The following is a 19323-nucleotide window of genomic DNA, read 5'->3' as shown; positions in this document are numbered from 1 at the left end:
AATATATTGTGGAAAAATTTAAATATATATTGCTTTTCAAGTAATTTTTAAGGCAAAGTGGAATGATTTGAAAAAATGGAAATTTCATCTTGATTCATTTTTTTTCATCATTAGTTTTCAAAGATCAGCATTACATAATTTTCTGATATCTTATCAACAAATTGTACATTTCCTTTTTCATCTTCATGGGAAATGTTCATACAGCAATACCTTTATGAGCAAAAATTGTGTGCTTATAGCATTCCCTCACCAATAAAATTGTTCCAAGTTACAAAAGAACAGTTTGCATATTTGGCAATTGGTATTTCTGCACACCTGTCAGCAGATATTTACAGTAAGCCCTAGATACTGGTTTGTTCTTATGAAATAATATACATCAATATTCAGAAATGAATAAACTAGCATAGAATTAAAACCCAGTATATTAATACCCAATTCAGACACTTCTTCTTGTAAAACAGGTTAAGGAAAAGTATAGATCTTAACAGCTAATGGAATTCTCTGTGTTATAAAAAAAAACCTGTCGTTATTTGCTTAGTGGGACTACTATGTGATGGCCTTGCAAATACTAAACTGTGAGCAATCACAGCAAATTTACATAGATTTGTAGATGGGCCCGTACTGCTTGTCAAGGATTACAAAGCACACAGATAATACTTTTACTAAAGAAATTCTCAAAGTTAAAAAACACTGAAAATTACTTCATTAAGAAAATTACTGTATACTATGTATATTGTATTGTGTTGTGTCCAGTTCCTCTCTGGATATATTTTCAAACTCTCACCTCTAGCATTTGTCTTAATGTGTGCTGGGTATGCATTAATTGGTATTTGGTGAAGAGAAAGGAAACCACCCACAGAAATTATTTTTCTTAGAGAAGCTGCTAAGAGCTTTCTCTGTGCCTGGAAAATAACAATAGCCAGCTAGCTCTGAGAATTGACAAGCTATTAAACGATTTAGAAGTTAGGTCCGCCCCTGTGAAATTTACAGTCGAGCCTGGGAAACCTCTCTCTTGCTTCTGGCCTTGAAAGGTAATTGAGCTCCCCAGTGGGACCAGCCCTGCTCCACTGTGGCCTGGTGGGACTGGGCCAGGCCCCAGCGGTGGCCGGGCAGGGGACGGGAGGCCGTGAGTCCCCAGCCAAGGCTGGGCCAGGCCATGGCTCCTGACATCTTGCTGACACAAAGCCCTGCCCTGCTGCAGGCCCTGGCCAAGCCAGGGTCCACTGGGCCCCGGGAGCAGCTCTGGGTGCGCCAGGCTCCCTCCACTGTGGCCCCCCAGCTGCTGCTGGGCAGAGAGAGGGCCCCAGTGCAGCCTGAAATCACTGTGACTGCTTCAGCCACTGCCCAGCAGAAACCATCATGACCATCTGCAGGCCTGGGTGAGATATTAACCTTTTCACTGCACAAGTGAGACCTGCAGACCTTGATCCCCTCTCAAGTGAGAGAAAAGACAAAGTGATGACACATGGAAGACAACATGAAGACACCAAAGTCAGTAAAGAATGAGTCAAATCCCAAATGGAAGGAGAATGAGAAGATGCCCTAGTATTGGGGCTGAAATGATTCTTTCGGTAGGTCCATGGAGATGGACTATGATACACTAAAATATCCTCTTCATGATAAAGTATGGAGTGATGGAGTGTTCAAACTGTAGATGTGAGCAGAGGCATCCATAATGAATTAAAGTAGATGTTGAGGTAGCTATGATCCCATGAGAAGCTTGAACAGAGAGATGAGAGTGATGAAGAGCCTTTGCCCCCAGGGAGAGAAGAAAAAGATCTTTGTTCCCAGATATAAAAATTATGTCAGAGATAGATGAGGAGAACCTTTGTTTTGAACAGTTCATGCTTAAAATAATACCTCATGGGTTGACATGGCCCATGTACGGCCATGTCCTCCCTATGGGAAGGCTGTGAAAATGGGAGGAATTGCATGATTGCAGATCTTTTCCCAGCTAGCTGCTATTCATGGAAATTAAAAGCCACGAGAGAACTGTTTCTTGTGGAGAAGTTTCCATGGCATGAGAAGAAAAAGCTCCTCTCCCTGTAAGAACTGATGAAAGACTAGTGTAGAACTAGTAACTGATTTAAAATCCCAGGTTTTATCCCTGTGTTGTCAGTTGGGAAAGAAAAGAAGTTGTGTAGGGGGAGGAAAGGTGTTCTGAGGTTCTTATTCTTTTAGTTGTGTTAATAAAGTTTTTTCATACCTTTTAGGTTTTGAGCCTGTTCTGCACCCCTCCTAATCCATATCTCACAGCAAGAATGACTAAGTGCACTGATGATTTTAGCCAGTGTTAAATCCACCACATTATTTGGTGTGTTGGCCAGGAAATTCAAATTGGTGAACCGAAACCACTATACGGTCCTTCATTCAATAAACTGCAATTTGTCAGCGCATCTGACTGAAGCTTAGCATCCTGCAGCTCCTGCCTTTTCCTTCTTACTCCTAGTTTGGCTCAGTACCTGAACTGTCACTAAACTGACTTCATTCCTTTAATGTGATTTCCATGTTAACTGGAGTAACTACCACTGCACGCTTAGCAGTCTTCAATAATTTGAAATATTTTTCTCACTATTAGGCTTTTATGAATAGATATAACTTACGTAATGATACTTGAATATAGACAGAAACATGGAATGCTCTAGGGATGACTTCCTTCGATGAACTTTTGCTGCAGTTTTGTTTGAATGCAGTGGACTGATAATACACATTTATTCTGGGAACAAGGGCGGTGTCTCATAACACTGCTTGTGTTACTACTTGTGTCTTGCACTACTAAGAAGAAGAGAATCATATCCACGTGATAATTACATTTAAGGCACAGGAACTGATGAATACTTACTGGCAAAAAAAACACAGAATGAGTAAGGTTGGAAGGGACCCCAGTAGGTCATCTTGTCCAAAATCCCTCCTCAAGAAAAGTAATTCTAGAGTATATTGCAAGTATTTTTTCAAGTGAAGAATCTTGGAAACTCTTGCTACACTAAGTAACAGGATCATTTTTAATGGGAAGATTTACAGATACTCAGACTCTTTCCTTTAGTAAAGGTTCTGTATCTGCATTATATCTTTCATACTTCTTATATATCTGGTTGTAAGGCCATACTGTATTATGCTTTTACTTTCTTTATGTCTCACTGACCCTATTAAACAAATACGTTCTATACTCAACTCTTGTATTCTGTTTTTTGTGTCAAATTCAGTGAGATTCCTATAAAGGATATTGTGATAATCATGATATGGTAATTAATTCAAAATCATATACCTTCTAATTTTTATTGCTGAAGATAACTTTCTGCTTATTATATAATTATTTTTCAGCTGTAAGGTTTTATTTAAGTCTTTCTAAGAACAAAAATTTAACAATTTAGAGAATGAAAATATCTGGCGGTTTTGCGGGATGAAAAGATAAAACGGGAACCAGTAGCAAGTAACTCCTCCCTCACATCCTCAATCAATGGTTTTGTCAGTGTTGTCTCACAGGCTAATAGGTAAATCAAACATGGCATGACCTTCCTTGAACTCACAGATTTATTTATATTGTATGGAGTTGACTTTTTTACCTATTCATGGTTTGGTTAAAATCTGCCACTCATAAATTACGTGTCTAATATTTCTTGGAAGGTCATGGTAGCAGGGTATATATTCTGATCCTGCTCATCATACTAGGCATGCAGAAAATTATTATTTAAAATAGCATGCAGGAAGAAAAAGATGAGATATGTTTTTCCAAAATTTTCTCTGAATTTGCTTAGTGTCTTAAAGCAGTGTTAAATGATTTATAGAAATTAACACCTGCAAAATCTCTCACGTATTTTTCATTAAGAAATGAAACATTTGCTAGTTAGAAAACTAACTTCTAAGTCAATGTCCTGGTTTAGGGCAAATTTGGGAGGAAACCTCTGAATAGGGTCCCTCTAGAGAGCAAATTCAAGTGGCTCCACCTCCAGCTGGTTCAGGAAAATATTTCCCTGGAGAAAAGGGGGATAAACTGATTTATTTAACAAGCAAAGTATTCACAACCATTAAAAAAAAATAAAAAAATTAAAAAATAAAACCTCCTACAGTTCTGAAGAGATAGCAAATTCAGAAAGTCCTTATTGTGGGGCTCAGCTCTCTCAGTCTCTTTATCAGTCCCTCCTGCACTGGAAAATGCCACAGCCCAGGCCCTGGTGGGCCACAGGTGTGAGCTCACAGTGTTTTGCTAGGTTTTTCAGTCCAGAGCAGGTTTAAACAGTTAAAAAGAAAAGGCACTGTCCTGGGAACTCCTTTGCCTCAGCTAGCTAAAAAAAACCGAAAAGCAAAGGAGAGCTCTCTCCCACTGTGTGTGCTGCAGACAACACAGTGTGTAGGATGCGTAGGAGCAAGCGCAGTTTCTGAAAACAAACTGCGCGCTTCTTTGCCCTATCTTCACTCTCGGAACCAGTCTTAAACACCCCAGACTTAAAATCCAGCAGGAACAGAACAGAGGACTGGGGGTACAAGCATTGTAAAGTCACCCTCGGACAGTCAAGTTCCCTAATTTTCAAAATTTCAGTTGACATACAAGTGAGGACCAAGAAACAATATTCAGATATGGTCCCTGGAAATCACCCAGATTGCTGTCATGTCCTTGTTGAAGTTTTCCACTTCCTTGATTGGAATTGCCTTTATGCAGATGCAGAGTAAACTAATATGCAAGTTTCACATCCCTACTTACACATAATGACTGAGTTGACAGAATTACATCTAAATCGTTCATTTCTCCCCCTTCTATCTGTTTGGCTAGCCTTCTGCTCATTGGTGGCAGTGAGATTTTCTCCCTTGAAGTCAAGATTTTATTAGGCCTAAGTAGAAAAATTTAAAATAAAATAAAAGCTCAGAATGTGAAAAATTGAAAAAAAATATTATGAAAACAAAGAGAAAAATTCATTTGCATGTGTGCTAAGCCAGACTTGTTCTCACTTCAGTGAGTTTTGCTGGTGTTTCCCCTAAATCACTCACATGTGAGATAGTCTAGAACCTCTTGCAATTTACTTTTATCTGTATCCACCAATTCTTTACTATATCAAGTGCAATAAACTCCATCCTACCGCTCCTGTAAAAACTTCAATATGCTTTAATTGTCACACTCCTAAATAAAGAATGGTTAGTCAAATATGTGGCCAGATTCCTTTCCATGTAAATCTGTTTGATAAAGGTAAAATAGGATTCATAACACAGGCATTTAGTGAAAAATCAGGAAGAATAATTTCCATGATGTTTTTTCATTTTGCCTCTAAATTATGAATGGTCAGAGGACCTGTGACTATATGCATAATTCAACTTAGATCACTTTCTTCTTTTCCATATTTTATCCTGAGAATAATTTGTTCTTACTTATGTATAAAATTCTGTAAAATCTCTATCCATGTTCTGGGATTGTTTTTGTATTTACTTACAATCTTTTGGTAACCCAGGCTGACAAGATTTTGTGAGAGTATTTTTTTCCCTCATAAAGATTTCCTGTCACATGATATGCTACTATTCCAACATGAAGTAAGACTGGAATGAAATAATTGATCATGGAGCTTTAAATGTCATAACTTGGTATGTCTTCATTAGATTTCAAAAGTTACAGTTAGGTCGCACACAAAGATTGTCCCATAAGCAAGGGCAGCCAATGTTGTTGAAAAATCTAGACTCTGTATCATGTCAGGCCTGAGGGTGACAGCATTATTCAAAAGCAAGACAGGGAGAAGAGGGCCTGAAACCCATACCAGGCAATACTGAAGTTTACTCTCAGGTAATCAAATATGAGCATGGCTGCTTCTTAAATTTCATCAGGGTTTTACTAAATCTAGACAAAACATTTTTTTAAATGAATCCTCTAGGTTTTGGCAAAAAACGCTGTAGGAAGACAATTAATTTAAAGAGAAAATTCTGAATCAGATTTAGGTATGAAGAGCTCATCCAATTCTCTAATGCCCTTGGGGCTAGTGTCTACACATCATAAGGGTCCAAACATTCATACCTACAATGTTTTTTAAATGACTGTACTGTTTGAAGAGATCATGAGACTGCTGCAGTAGAGAAAGAGATTAAATAAAGGTGTATATTGACTAACATTCCCAAAGTTGAAATCATCTGTCTCTTGCTTAAGATCCCCTCTTAGGAGATTTCTAACAACATTGAGAATCTCAGAACCATGGAGCACATATTATGCATAATAATATGTGCAATGGAGTTAATGAGAATGTCTTAAAAGGTAATAATAAATTAGAGCCTTACAAAAATTTCAGATGCTTAAAAATTTTAATAAAAATTGTGCTACAAGCAAACTATCATTAATTTATTTGTTATCTTACAACAAGAGAGCTTTTAAAAGATAATGCAAGTTTTTTGAATATCCAGGAGACATCCTTATTTTTCTCCCACTTTTTTAATAAGGGACAAAGCTGATAAAAATTTAAAGGAAGATCTTATACAACTTCTTATAAAAAGTCTTTCCTAGTAGGACTATTTTAATGTATAAATGTAGAATCCACTTCTTGTCGACATCAGAACAAGAAATCGATCCTAACTCAAATATGGTATACATTTTAATTTCAAATTAATGTTGAAATAAGCCAAGGATTTAGATCCTACAGCTAAATGCCTTTTCTTTTCTCCTACGTTGTCATTGTCTATACTGTCACTGCCTGTTTGGAGCTCTCAAATGTGCAGGGAAATGTACTCTGTCAATTGAACTTTACTTTATGAGCTCATCAGGAAAGAAAACAAACACGAGGCAGAAGGGTTCAATCCCCTTCATAAAGGTTAGTCTAACATGCATTCACTTAATTCATGAGGTTTCTATCTCACAATTTCTTTGTTTCCTGACTCCAACTCACAGTTTGTAATCTTCCACTTAGTAACTATGTGTCAGCTTTTAAACATAACTGTAGCCTAGCTGAGGGTGAGAGTGCCTGTCCTTCTTCTTCATAAGGGTGCTGGCATCCCATGCATGACACAGGGAATCACAAAAGCCTCTGCACTTTTATTGGATCCAGCTCAAAAGCTTATTTTTTGTAAACTGACACATCTTCCGGCTTGGAAGGTATGCCTACTCCATTACCCCAGGTTAGTGGATGATGAAGTAACTGCACAACTATCAGCATATAGGAATAGTGGCTGCAGGAGACAGAAAATTGCAGGTGACAGTGGCTGCATAATGACCTTCAGTCCTTCCTAGGCTTCATATCCTATAAATGTTGCTGTCTCATGGATCTGATGGTGGTGCTTCAAGCATGCATCAAGCTTTAGGATGGGCTGTGTTCAGCCAAAATGTGAGCAGGAGCTGAATAAAGTCACATGCACCAGTTCTTTATCACTGACCAAGCAATTGCATAAGTTTGACAGCATAAGGAGCAGGTTGTTGATATGGTAAATCAAAATCTAACCTGTTCCCCATAAATCCAAATTCTTAACTGTAAAGCATTCATTGAGTACACTGCCAACAGAAATTTTCTGCTTTACTGATAGTATCACAGTATTTATTTTTAACATGTTTTTTATACAAAAAATAATTTTATTACAGTATTTTATAAATTTAGACTATTTAATGTGCAATATAATCTTTTGTTGCAACTTTCCATTTTTTGCCACAAGTAGATTAGACACAATTTGCATATTGATGAAATTTTCTAAAAGCAACAATATGTCTTAGATGTCTACAAATGAACCTTGCTTAATACATTCATTCCTACAAATGGAAAAATATAGTTTGTGAGATGTCAAACACCTAGGGGTCAGAAAAACACCCCAATTACCCTGCCTTCATATTGGTAACATCTGTGACTTGCTTGGAAAATACTCTAGCACTGGAGGCTTCTTTTGAAGGAAAACATTACAAGTAGCAAAATGGAGAGATGTAAATGCATAAATTTTGCCATTCTTTGAAATCAGAAAATGCTAAAGCACTCAACAAAACATCTTACTCAGATTCTTTGGGCTTAGGTGAAATACTGTCATGGGATGAAATCTACCTGAAGGCATTGTTCAGATAAAATAAGGCCTGGACTTTATTTGCCCACATCTGATCAGTTAGCTAACCCTGGTATTCACTGGAAAAGGAAAGAATCACAGGTAAATGTTTATGGGGGAGGAATCCCTGAAAGCACTACATCTAGCTGGCTATACTTGTTGAATTTTGTGTGGGAGAAATAAAAAAATAAAACTCACAGATGAACCACTAACACATACATTACATCCTTGTAACATACTCAGGATGGGAAACCAGAGGTAACACCTCTGGTACCAGGTAACAGCCAACAATTACCTTCAGCTCTGGACAAAGTTGAAGCAATTAGCATGGTCAGCAAGGTCATTGGTGGCTTATTCCAACAGCTGAGTTAGAAAGCAATAAATAGTGGAGAACAGTCACCCCTTAGTGCAACAATCCAACAATATCCACATCTATCCAACAGCCATGCAAAGGCTGTACAAGTCTGGAGTTCCTACACAGAGAAACCATACATTAGGAAGGTCTCAAATGTGTTCACTGATTGAATGGTCTGTTTCCTCAACTCTGGTGCTGGTTTCAAAAGAACTTAGAGAACTGGGGACCTTGGTTTCTGTCAGTGTCTTTAAAACTATTGCCTCTCTGTATGTGACAGAACAGTTATCTCTACCTTCTGCACCACTCATTCTTGGAAAATAGCCTCTACATTTCATGTCAGAGGGCAGCATGATTCTGTCCTTCTCTGCTCTAAAATCCCCAGTGAAAATTTGGACAAAGCATGTTACAAAGAAATTTGGAAGGACTCAAAGTGGTACACACTTGCACATCTCCATTGCATCTAAAAACAATACATCCATGAAGTGATCCTGTGTTTCAAAAGCTGGTTAGAAAGCTACTAAACACACTAGAAGTGCAGTGTGGCTGAATTCCTGATCCTGAATTTTCTATTAGGCATCTGTCTATTAAGATGTCAAAATATACTGCTTTAGGTGTGAGAACTCTCCCCACACCCACCCACATTGCTTCACAGTAACTTACTGATTTGAGAACTGACAGGCATGTCAGTTCCATCTAGACAGATCAGCTCTTCCTAAGAGAGCATCCTAAACACTGGGCTAAATTGGATAATTTTAGCCACTGGGTAGTGGCAGCTACAAGATTCACAGGTCCAAATGGCAAATAAATGATGACATAACCCTCTGCTGTAGAGAGCTTACCTTGTATGAAGAATTCCTGACAGTGCGTGATCTTTATTTTAGTAATGATAATGGAACATGGAGAAAGGGTATGAAAGTCATATGTATCACTGCAAATGACCAAGAATTAGCATATTATTTCCCCCACTTTCTCTACCCAATATTTATTCCCAGAGTACAGAATGGAATTAATGATTCATTTTTGGAGTCCTGACAGGTCGCATGGCAATCGTGACTACTTTTTTACATATTTTTCTCAAAGTCTAAGGACTCAGTACTTCTTGGCATATTCTATTCTCAATGAGTGAACTTGTGTAAACTGTGAGGTATTTCCTTTGCAATGTTTCTTGGATCACTTCAATTATTCATCTCTAAAGAACATTTTTCTTTGTAGAATATTTATGGGATCATATGGCATTGGCTGATGCTTTTGTCACTTCCACAAAAAATATACAAGAATGGTATAAAATATGAAAAAATAGAAACATAAACATAGCATGAAATATGTTCAAGGTTATATCAAGATATATTACTGTATCTAGTAAACTCATGTATCAGGTTAACATGAGTTATACAACCATCAAACCTGGAGCTGTTTTCCTAGAGATTTTCATAAATACCCCTTTTCTTCCTGGGATCTGGTATCAGGACATCAGCAATGAGAAAGTTGTCCAGGACTGACTCCACTTTGGAGATCTGAATGACTAGCTACAGAAAGACACTTTCAGTTGCATGCTATACCACTAAGCCAGAGAGACATTTTGTTAATTATTTTAAAACACACTTTAGCCATAGTTCTGCTAAGTACAAATCATCTGTAAATAGCATCTGCATGAACGGTGTTTGAAAAAGAATAGAGTGTGTCTGTACTGATTTTCTGTTTGAATTAAATAGTTTTATTTTTATTATTTTTATCCTGTTCTTGAAAAAGGACACCTAGATTTAACTTCATTATCATCAACATAATTGTAATGTAATTCTGACATATATATATATATAAACAAAGTATTATTTGCTGAAAAAGACCATGCTACATAAAATGCAGACAGAATGAGAGTTTAAAATAAAGGTATTAAGCTTACATGTGCTAAGGCTCTAACTAACCAGTTGCCATGTTAGTCACTGCAGAACAAGAATAATAATGCCTTCAAAACTATTTTCTCTTGTGACATTTTTTCTCTTCCCATCTATATAAGCATTGCTGAGACTTCAAATTATTTAGTTCCATTGAAACAAGTTAACATTGAATGATGCCCATCCCTACCAGAAAAGTTTGTAGCCCACAGTTGGTGGTGTATCATCACAGTTTTAGAGAGGATGAAATTGTCTCCAGCAACAGATACAAATTTTTTATTTCCTTGGTTTGGAATAGAATATGTAAAATCTATATCTACATAAAACTGCATAATAATAAACACACAGTTATGCACAAATTCCAGCAATAAGCGGAATAAATACCAAGAAACAAAATAAATGTGTTCAAATAACATGAATAAAGCTAAGAATTAATAGAAGAATCACATTATCATTTTAGCCTGTGTTAAATCCTTACAGCATATGGTAAGAACACACAATGGACAACAATTTAGTTGAAATATAATTGTCTATACAAATTCGGATATGATCTAAAAGTTTTTAACTCTGATGCAAAATATTACAACACATGATCAAGTGCGTAGCACCTCATGAAAGACAAAATATATTTTTTTGTGAGTAGTGGTGACCTAGCAAGGGTATACCATCTTTTTTGTCTTATATTGATTTAAATCATCAATTAACAAAACCATTTGAAGAGTGATTGTGAAACATTTCCTGCATAATTTAACAAATCTCTTACTGAGTTTTAAAGAAACTACATGACATTGCAACCTCCCTATCATTTTTTTTTTTTTTTACTGATTGGAAAAACAATTCCCATTTCACTATATCCCCATAGCAAGGATTCTCATTTTGATGGACTGTTTCTTTGCAGTGTATCTTTATTGCCCACTCGCCAAGAGCTTTCCTTGAAGACCTCCAAGAAATTTCTGAAGTTCTCTCTACTTGTAAAGTTACTATATACTGAGGTAAGTACACAGAAATTTAATGCTTACTATGACTTATCAAATCATGTTGCACTTATTGACAGAATTCTACAAGTCATCTTATTTCTATATGCTTACAAAGATATAATAATTGTATCAGGTGGAGATATTCTAATCCTTCTGATTGCATTTCAGTAATAATGACTACTTGAAAGCTTAAATTAAATGTAAAGTTCTCCTTATTCATTCTTTCTGAGTTTAAGGGATACTTCTTTGAATTGTTATATTATTTTTCTTTCTTTCTTCCCTGGTTCTTTTGGGTCACTAAAAAGGGGAAAAAAATCTTTAATTTTTCCTGCATATTTTCTTGTTGTTACCTTATTTTCAGAAGAAAACTGAATTCTATTCTCTTACAGGGCTTGTGTGTTAACTGCTGATTCCTTACATTATCTGGTTTGTAATTCATCTTTAATTTGCCACTTGAATGCTGACTTAAAAGGTGATTTGAGTGGATTTAAGTTCCTACTAAGGATGAAAAAAATTCAGAAGCACTCTGTTCTTGTTCCTTCCTTGATCTCCTTTATATTATTTTGCATAGTCCTCTCTGTAATTTTTTTTAGCCACTTCACACGGCAAACACACCCTGGATTTATTCTCTGTAGATAAGAAATAAATTTCCAGTATTTTTTGTGTTCTTCTGCTTAAAGAAACAATGAAGTTAAATTTCTAGTAAATTAATTTTTCATTTAACAATTCTATCAATTCACATTAAAAAATACACACAACCAAAATGTTCATTAACTATTCAATAGTAAGTTGAAATGTTAGTAATCAAGAGAATGAAGTAAGAACAAAATATTTTTATTAAAACTGTATCTTCTGAAAAGCCCTTTTTCGTAGATGTGGATGGAAGGGAATGACTTTATGGCTGTAATTGAGGCTGCTTGACTTTTTTATTTGAAATTATGAGTAAGCCCTCAAGTTACAGTATATTGACAGTACAGAATATATACAAAAATGTTTGTGTTTTTTCTGTAGGAGTTGTTTTACATGCTGCTCTAAAGCAATTGTTTGGAGGAATTGAGACAATTTATGAACAGAATGACAAGGCAAATTATTATGAATGCAACACAGCAATCATCTGGCCCTTTACTTTGTGAAATTATTGACCAAATTCACTGACAATACAGCACGGGAAAGGACTATATAGAATCAGCATTAAATATCTATTGTATTGTTTTATTTTCATACTGCATGACATCTGAAAACTTACGTTGGCATAAAATTAGAATAACAGGGAATTGTGTCCAGTTTTAACTGGTATTTCAGCATATTTAATATATCCTTTTTCTAAAAGATTTTCTGAAAAAAAACATAAGTATCTTTTTTTAGAGAAAAGAGAAGTATTTGTTGACAGTGTATTTTGTCTCAGTCAACTGAATTGATGTATTAAGTATCCATTAGGGGAGATAAGGAATCTGTAATACATGATCCTTCAATATGTACAAAACAAATACAAATACATCCACACATGTATTTTTAAGTTCCTTTCCATTCTTACACTGTCACAAACTGTTGTTTTGTCATTGTACATAAAAACAACAATGATCTACAGAAAAGGCAGACAAGTCTGCTGCCTAATTCATGTCCTGTTAGTAGATCCAGGATACCACACAGGGTTGCTTTGCTGTACAGGTTGGGAGGCAAAGACAAGGAGGTACACTCACTTCAAACAAAAGAAGCTGCAGAGGCATCAACTCAGCAGGTCACCTGTTTCCTTTTGATACTGAGTTTACTTTACTTGCTTGAGCTGGATTAGTGGACATGACATTACCTACAGCACTGATAAAATGACAATCAGGAAAAGAATGTGGGAATTGTTTCATATTAATAATTAATTGATTATTAATATTATTATTGTATAATTGTTTAGTATAAATAATTGATTGTTTAATAATTTAATATTAATATTTGATTTTGGTCATATTTTGTATCAAGGGTATGTTACCTTTAGATGGTAGTAAGAGCAATATTTTTCCAAACTGGTACATCTCAGAGCAACAAAATGAGAAAATCTAGTTTCAGTTTTGATTATACGATCAAATGGAAAATAATTATGAAACACAGGATGCCTTTCTTTTAATTTAATACTGGATGAATAGAATGTGCATAGAATAATTAACAATGTAACGTTCACTAATTACTGTCCTGCTACTGAAAATTAGCATTGATTCATAAACTGCACTTTCATTACTCTAAGTTAAATATTAATCCCATTGGTCCCTTCTAGTTTTTACCAGATTCTGGCCAAATAATTCCAAAATTTATGTTTGAAACGATTGCCCTAAACATTATTTATTTTTTAGCAACATAATGTGTTTTCATTAAAATGTCAGGCACTTTGGAGGATGGAAGTAAGAGACAAGCAAGGTAGCATTCTAGTTTTGATTTTCCTGGTACTTTAATAGCTTGCCTTTGAGTACTTTCTTAGTGTTATAAGATATTAATATTCTATAAACTTTCAAATTAGCTTTTGGTCTTTCGTGAGTAAAAAAACAAAGAAACCTTATCTTATTTTGAAAAGACAATCTTATTTGATCATGTATATCTAGCTTTAAAAAGAAGATGGATCACAGAAAAAACAATCAACTACTGCTATATAAGCTACTTAGCTAATAGAGTTAAGTGCCAGTTGTTGAAGAAATCAATTTTTATTACCCTTATGATACATTTTAGAAAAACTGTCCCTATTGACAGTTCACTTTTAAGTGCAAACTTGCATATGAAAATGTCTATTTTAGGGATCATGTGTTGGGATTTTACCTAGCCTTATATCAATTTTTAGAATAGTTTTCCAGGAACTGTTACACAGTTGCAACATTTTATTACATCTACACCACAAAATCTCCCACTGGCCCAGTGAAGTCTGATTTTGCTCCCTTCTGTTGGAGTCTGGAATACAGTGTGTGTCCTTATTTCTGATACTTAGTTATAAGATCTAGAAAAACACTGAATTTCATATAATATGAAATTCATGAGCATGTTTTCATGGTGAAACATGAAAACAAATGTTGAAGTTAGATAGAAAAAGCTAAAAGTCTAAGTGTGTAGATTAGAAAGTTTTTTTAATCACTGGGTGGAAAAGTTAGTTTAGAGAATAGGAGACAAGATGGAGGATTTAGGGTGTTGTCCCTTCTCTCTTCTTCATGTTCTCCTGGAGGTTTTTGGGTAATAGTAAGTGATTGGATGGAGAATGCCGCAGTGCATCACAGAGGTGACGGATCATTGGGTCATTAAGAAAAATAATATACATGTCTATTGTTAACTGAGTAAAAATAGGTATAAAGATAAAAGAACTGCGTAGTTCGGGGCCATTTTGTGCATCGGACACGAAGTGTGCCACAAGGCCTTGTCTGTACCATCAGAAGAAAGAAATGTGCCAAATTGCAAAGATTAACCTTGTGTAGCCAGCCTGGAGAGATCTGTCAAGTTTTGTGATCGCCTGTTAATAAACACTAGAAACAAGATTCTAACAAGCTCGAGAGACTTCATCGAATAATAAGGACTGAGATAAATGGGACTTCCCACGAGGGAGGATCCCAGAGGAATTCAGCCCAAAGGAGGCTGAGAGACTAGGGAAAAGTTATATCCACAGAGAATTGAGCCCAAAGGAGGTAAGGAGAGAGACATTACACCTTCCCCTGTCCTCTTTTCCCCTCCTTTTCAGCCTTTCTGCTTCCTCTTTAAGAAATTCAGGCTTGAGAACAAGCTAGAATTTCATTTCAGGTAGATATGATTGCAAAGTCTATTGCAAGTCCTGAGAAGCAAAAGGACAAATATGGGGTATATGACATTAAATACATGCTAGTCATGTCCTAGAAGAAATAAAGTTAATGTTTTAGCTTATTACTACACTAAATTCTCAGCATGCTTGTTAAAACAAGTCAGAGAAAAATGTAAGATTACACTGAAAATTGTGTGATCATTACTGCGGCCAGTGCTGGTACTGCAGATACAGATTTTTTTTGATTGTTGTAGGGGTTTCTGTAGGGATTTTTTGTTGTTCCTTAGCACTGTTTGTAGAAGGAGCATGGACATATATGAATTTAGGCTTATATAACACTATTTTAGGTTGTTAGAATTAAATGTACTGATGAATGAAGATACTTCAAAATACTGCTAAGAAATTTAATTCAGACTTTTTGAAGTCAAATCATCTTTTTCAGGCCCAACAATATGCTGTGCCTTTCAGGAGCTGTCTTTCAGTAACAGGAACACATGTGCCATTCAACCTCTCAGCTTTTCAGGAATAAACTCTATAAAACATATTTTAAGAAATTTAAGGATTTTTTTTAAAAGCTACAAAAAATACAGGTCATCCCTTGGCACAAATTAGGCTCACAAAGCAGAAAATAAAATAACAGGCATTTATAAAGGAATGTAGCAGAAGCAAGGAATGAATCAACACTTGATCAAATCACTTTGACTACAAATAACAGAAAAGATGTATCTATTTGTCTTAAGATAGAATACACTTCCATTAATGAAAGTGGAACAAAAAAGGAACTCCAGTTCTGGTTGCAGACTTAGTCTCATGTAAATACTCCCACCTGGCAGATTCCCTAAGAATGTAATTAAAAGGTTACCATTTTTTACCAATGTTAGGCAATCCTTTATTTTATTATTTGTTAAAATTAGTTTATAATTTATTAAATAATTTATAGCAATTACTTAAATATATTTATTTATTTACCATACCTTATTGCCATTGAAATATTATTTTATTTTTTGTATTATAGGTCACTTCAGTTAAGATAGTATTTCAAAAAATTTTTTGAAAACTATTTTTTTTCTGCATTGGGATCACTTGCTTTCTACATCTGGCTGAAGGTCTACACAGTCCAGCTGAAAAATTTCAGTTCAACCTAAAGATATAAAAATCTCAGTTTTAAAAAACATTTTAGATTAAAATTTAAATTGCAATTTTGACTTCAATCTTTAATAATTTCTTTAGATAGAGGAAAAGGAATGGCATACATTTATAATAGATTATAACTATAATTTACAAAGTCAAATGGAGTAAGGAAGAGGTTTTGCTGCTATTCATCTTTAAATCGGCTCAATAGTTACGGATATCTTGTCCAACTAAAAAAGAACTCTGAAATCAAGACCAAAGACCAACAGGCAGTTCTCCAAGAGCATCATGTTAAGGCCAGAGGAACCTGTCATCAGTGCACAGCTCCTTTTTTATCACTTACACAGACCTATCCTATCACATGGAAGACAAGCAGACATACCATCTTCTCAAAGCTTAATCAGCGGCTTATGAAATATCTGAAAAATAGAACTTTCCATCTCTAAGGCTGAGTGGACTCTATGGTTAACCTCCAAGTACGTTTACTTTTGAAGTAGCAGAAATCAGGCTATTCACTATTTCTAAATTTTTTCCAGTTTTGCTGACTAAATCATATACCACATCTGACATAAATTCCAACGCTAATTCTCCTTTACTACACAGTTTCATTTTAAGCAGATAAGTGTTTTGCAAAAGTCTCTCAAAATCAAATGTCCTTTGACATGAACTATGTGCAGATTCAAAGTCAGGAATAATACTCAGGAAACATTAAAACAGTATTGGTATGATATTATACCTATATCACATGTAGATAGGTGGGCCAACACAGATGTTATTAAAATAATCAGCAGCACTGTGGTGGTTTGACATTGATTGACATTTGGGGAAAGAAGTAAGAAACACCCATAGAAAGTGATTTCTTTAAAGGAAGCTGCTGGGAGCTCCCCCTGTGCCTGGGAAAGGCCAATAGCTGGCCAGTTCTGAGAACTGACAACATTTTGTACCATTTAGAAATTAGATCCATTTCTGTGAATACCACGTTTTAAAAAGAGCAAGCCCTAAACTTTTCTTTTTGCTTCCGGCCTTGAAAGGTGGCAGAGCTCTGATGAGGCTGGCCCTCCTCCCCCGTGGCCTGTGTGGCCTGGGGGAGGCCGAGCCAGACCCCAGCAGCTCCTGGGCAGGGGATGGAGAATGTGGGCAACCTAGCCCCAGGCTGGGCCAGGCCATGGCTGCTGACATTACACTGACACCAAAACCCATCCCACCCTGGTCCACACAGACAGCTCCAGGCTGAGCACCCCCATCCCAGCAGCTGCTGGAAGGAGGGAGGTGCCCAGCATGGCCTGAAATCCAACACCATGACTGCTGCAGGCACTGGGCAAGATATTAACACTTTCACTACACAGAAGAGACCTGCAGACCTCGATCCTCTCTCCAGGGAGAGGAAAGGGGGTGACAACACGTAGAAAGACAACATGAAGACACCAAGGTCAGTAAAAGAAGGAGTCAAGCCTCAGATGGAAGGAGAATGAGGAGATGGCAAAAGGGGCTGAAATATTCTTTTGGTAGGGCCATGGAGTTGGTCAATGATACACTGAAATATCTCGTTTAATTCATTAGAGTATGGGGGTATGGAGTGTTCAAACTGTAGATCTGAGCAGAGGCATCCATTCATGAAGCCAAGCAGACGGTGGAGTAGCTGTGATCCCATGAGAAGCTTGAACAGTGAGAGAGATGAGAGTTGATGAAGACCCTTTGCCCCCAGGGAGAGAAGAAGAAAACCTCTGTTCCCAGAGATGATCAGAGACAGATGGAGAGAACCTTTTCCTTTGAATAACTCATCCTTAAAATAATACCCCATGAGTTCATGGCCCATGAACACACCTGTAGGAGGGCTGTGAAAATGGAAGGAATTTCATGATGGCAGAACTTTTTCCCGAGCGGCTGCTATTCATAGAAATGAAAAGTCAGAAGAAAATTGTTTCTTGTGGAGAATTCTCCATGTCATAAGAAGAGAAAATTCCTCTCCCTACAAGGACTGATAAAAGACTGTTGTATAGTTAGTACTGCTTCATCATCCCCGGTTTTGTCTCTACGTGTTCAGTTGGGAAAAGAAAGAAGTTGGGCAGGGGGAGGAAAGGTGTTCTGGAGGTTTTATTCTGATGCTTCTTATTCCTGTAGTCCTGTTAATAAAGTTTCTTTATTCCATTTAAGTTTTAAGCCTGTTTTGCCCTCTGTCATGGAGTTACTTTACCTTTAAGAAAGTTTAAGTTGCTGGGAACTGCTTGGAGTCTTTTCTCCTGACCAATTATTGGTCATTGCTGAGAACTGACAGCAGTTTAGGCCATTGAAAAGTGGGATCAACTTGTGAACCCTACCTTAAAGTGTAAAACCAGAGCTCTCTTGGTTCTTTTTGTTTCCTGGCTGGGAAGGGTGGCAGAGCTCCAGGCCTCCCGTTCCCTGCCCAGGCCATGTGGCCGGGTGGGGACTGGGCTGGGTCCAGCGTCTCCCGGCCGGGAGATGCGGGCCCTGCGGAAGGTTTTCTCCGGGCTCTGGCCGGGCCGGGCCGAGCCGAGCCGATCTCTGGCTTGGCTGCAGGTTTTTTGCTGTAACTAAATTCACTAGAAACTGCTGAGTGAAGAAAGAGAGAGGCTCTAGACCTGCAGCGGGCTGGGCGCGGCGACTACACTCTCCAGAGCAGCCATGAGGAACTTTCCATCGCAGACGGCTCCAGCTCCTGCACCGGCCGGGGCCACAGAACTACCTACAACAGCCTGGGCAAGATTTTAACTCTTTCATTACCCAGATGAGACTTGCAGATTAATCTTTTTATCCAGACAGAGAAAAGAGAGTGATCAACATGAAAAGAGACTTTATAAACTACTAGTGACAGGAAAGAAAAGAAGCTTCAGAGAAGGTAGAGAATTAAGAAGATGCTTTAATTAAGCTGAAATGTCTTTCTGTTAAAACTATGGAAATGGACAATAAGGTCTTGAAAACACTCCTTTAATTCATGACAGTAAATGGGGAGGAATAGAGTGTTCAAAGTGTAAATTTTGAGTAAAAAAGTAGAGTAATTATGGTACAGTGAAGTGCTGGAAGATTTGAAGCCTTGAGAGGCAATGAGAAAACTGTTTTCTGGTGAAGCTCACAGAAACAGATGAAGAAGACTTTTTGCCTTTGAATAACTTATCCTTAAAAATCCCATCCCTAGACTCATGGCCGATACACACTTGAGAGTGATGTGAAAATGGGAGGAGTGGGCTCTAATAACAGCAGCTCTGGGCA

The sequence above is a fragment of the Pseudopodoces humilis genome, chromosome 4 (assembly GCF_049639895.1).
Source record: "Pseudopodoces humilis isolate 2021_Gansu_Grassland_sample_001 chromosome 4, ASM4963989v1, whole genome shotgun sequence".
NCBI classification, from domain to species: Eukaryota; Metazoa; Chordata; class Aves; order Passeriformes; family Paridae; genus Pseudopodoces; species Pseudopodoces humilis.
Note: the sequence above shows the minus strand (reverse complement) of the source record.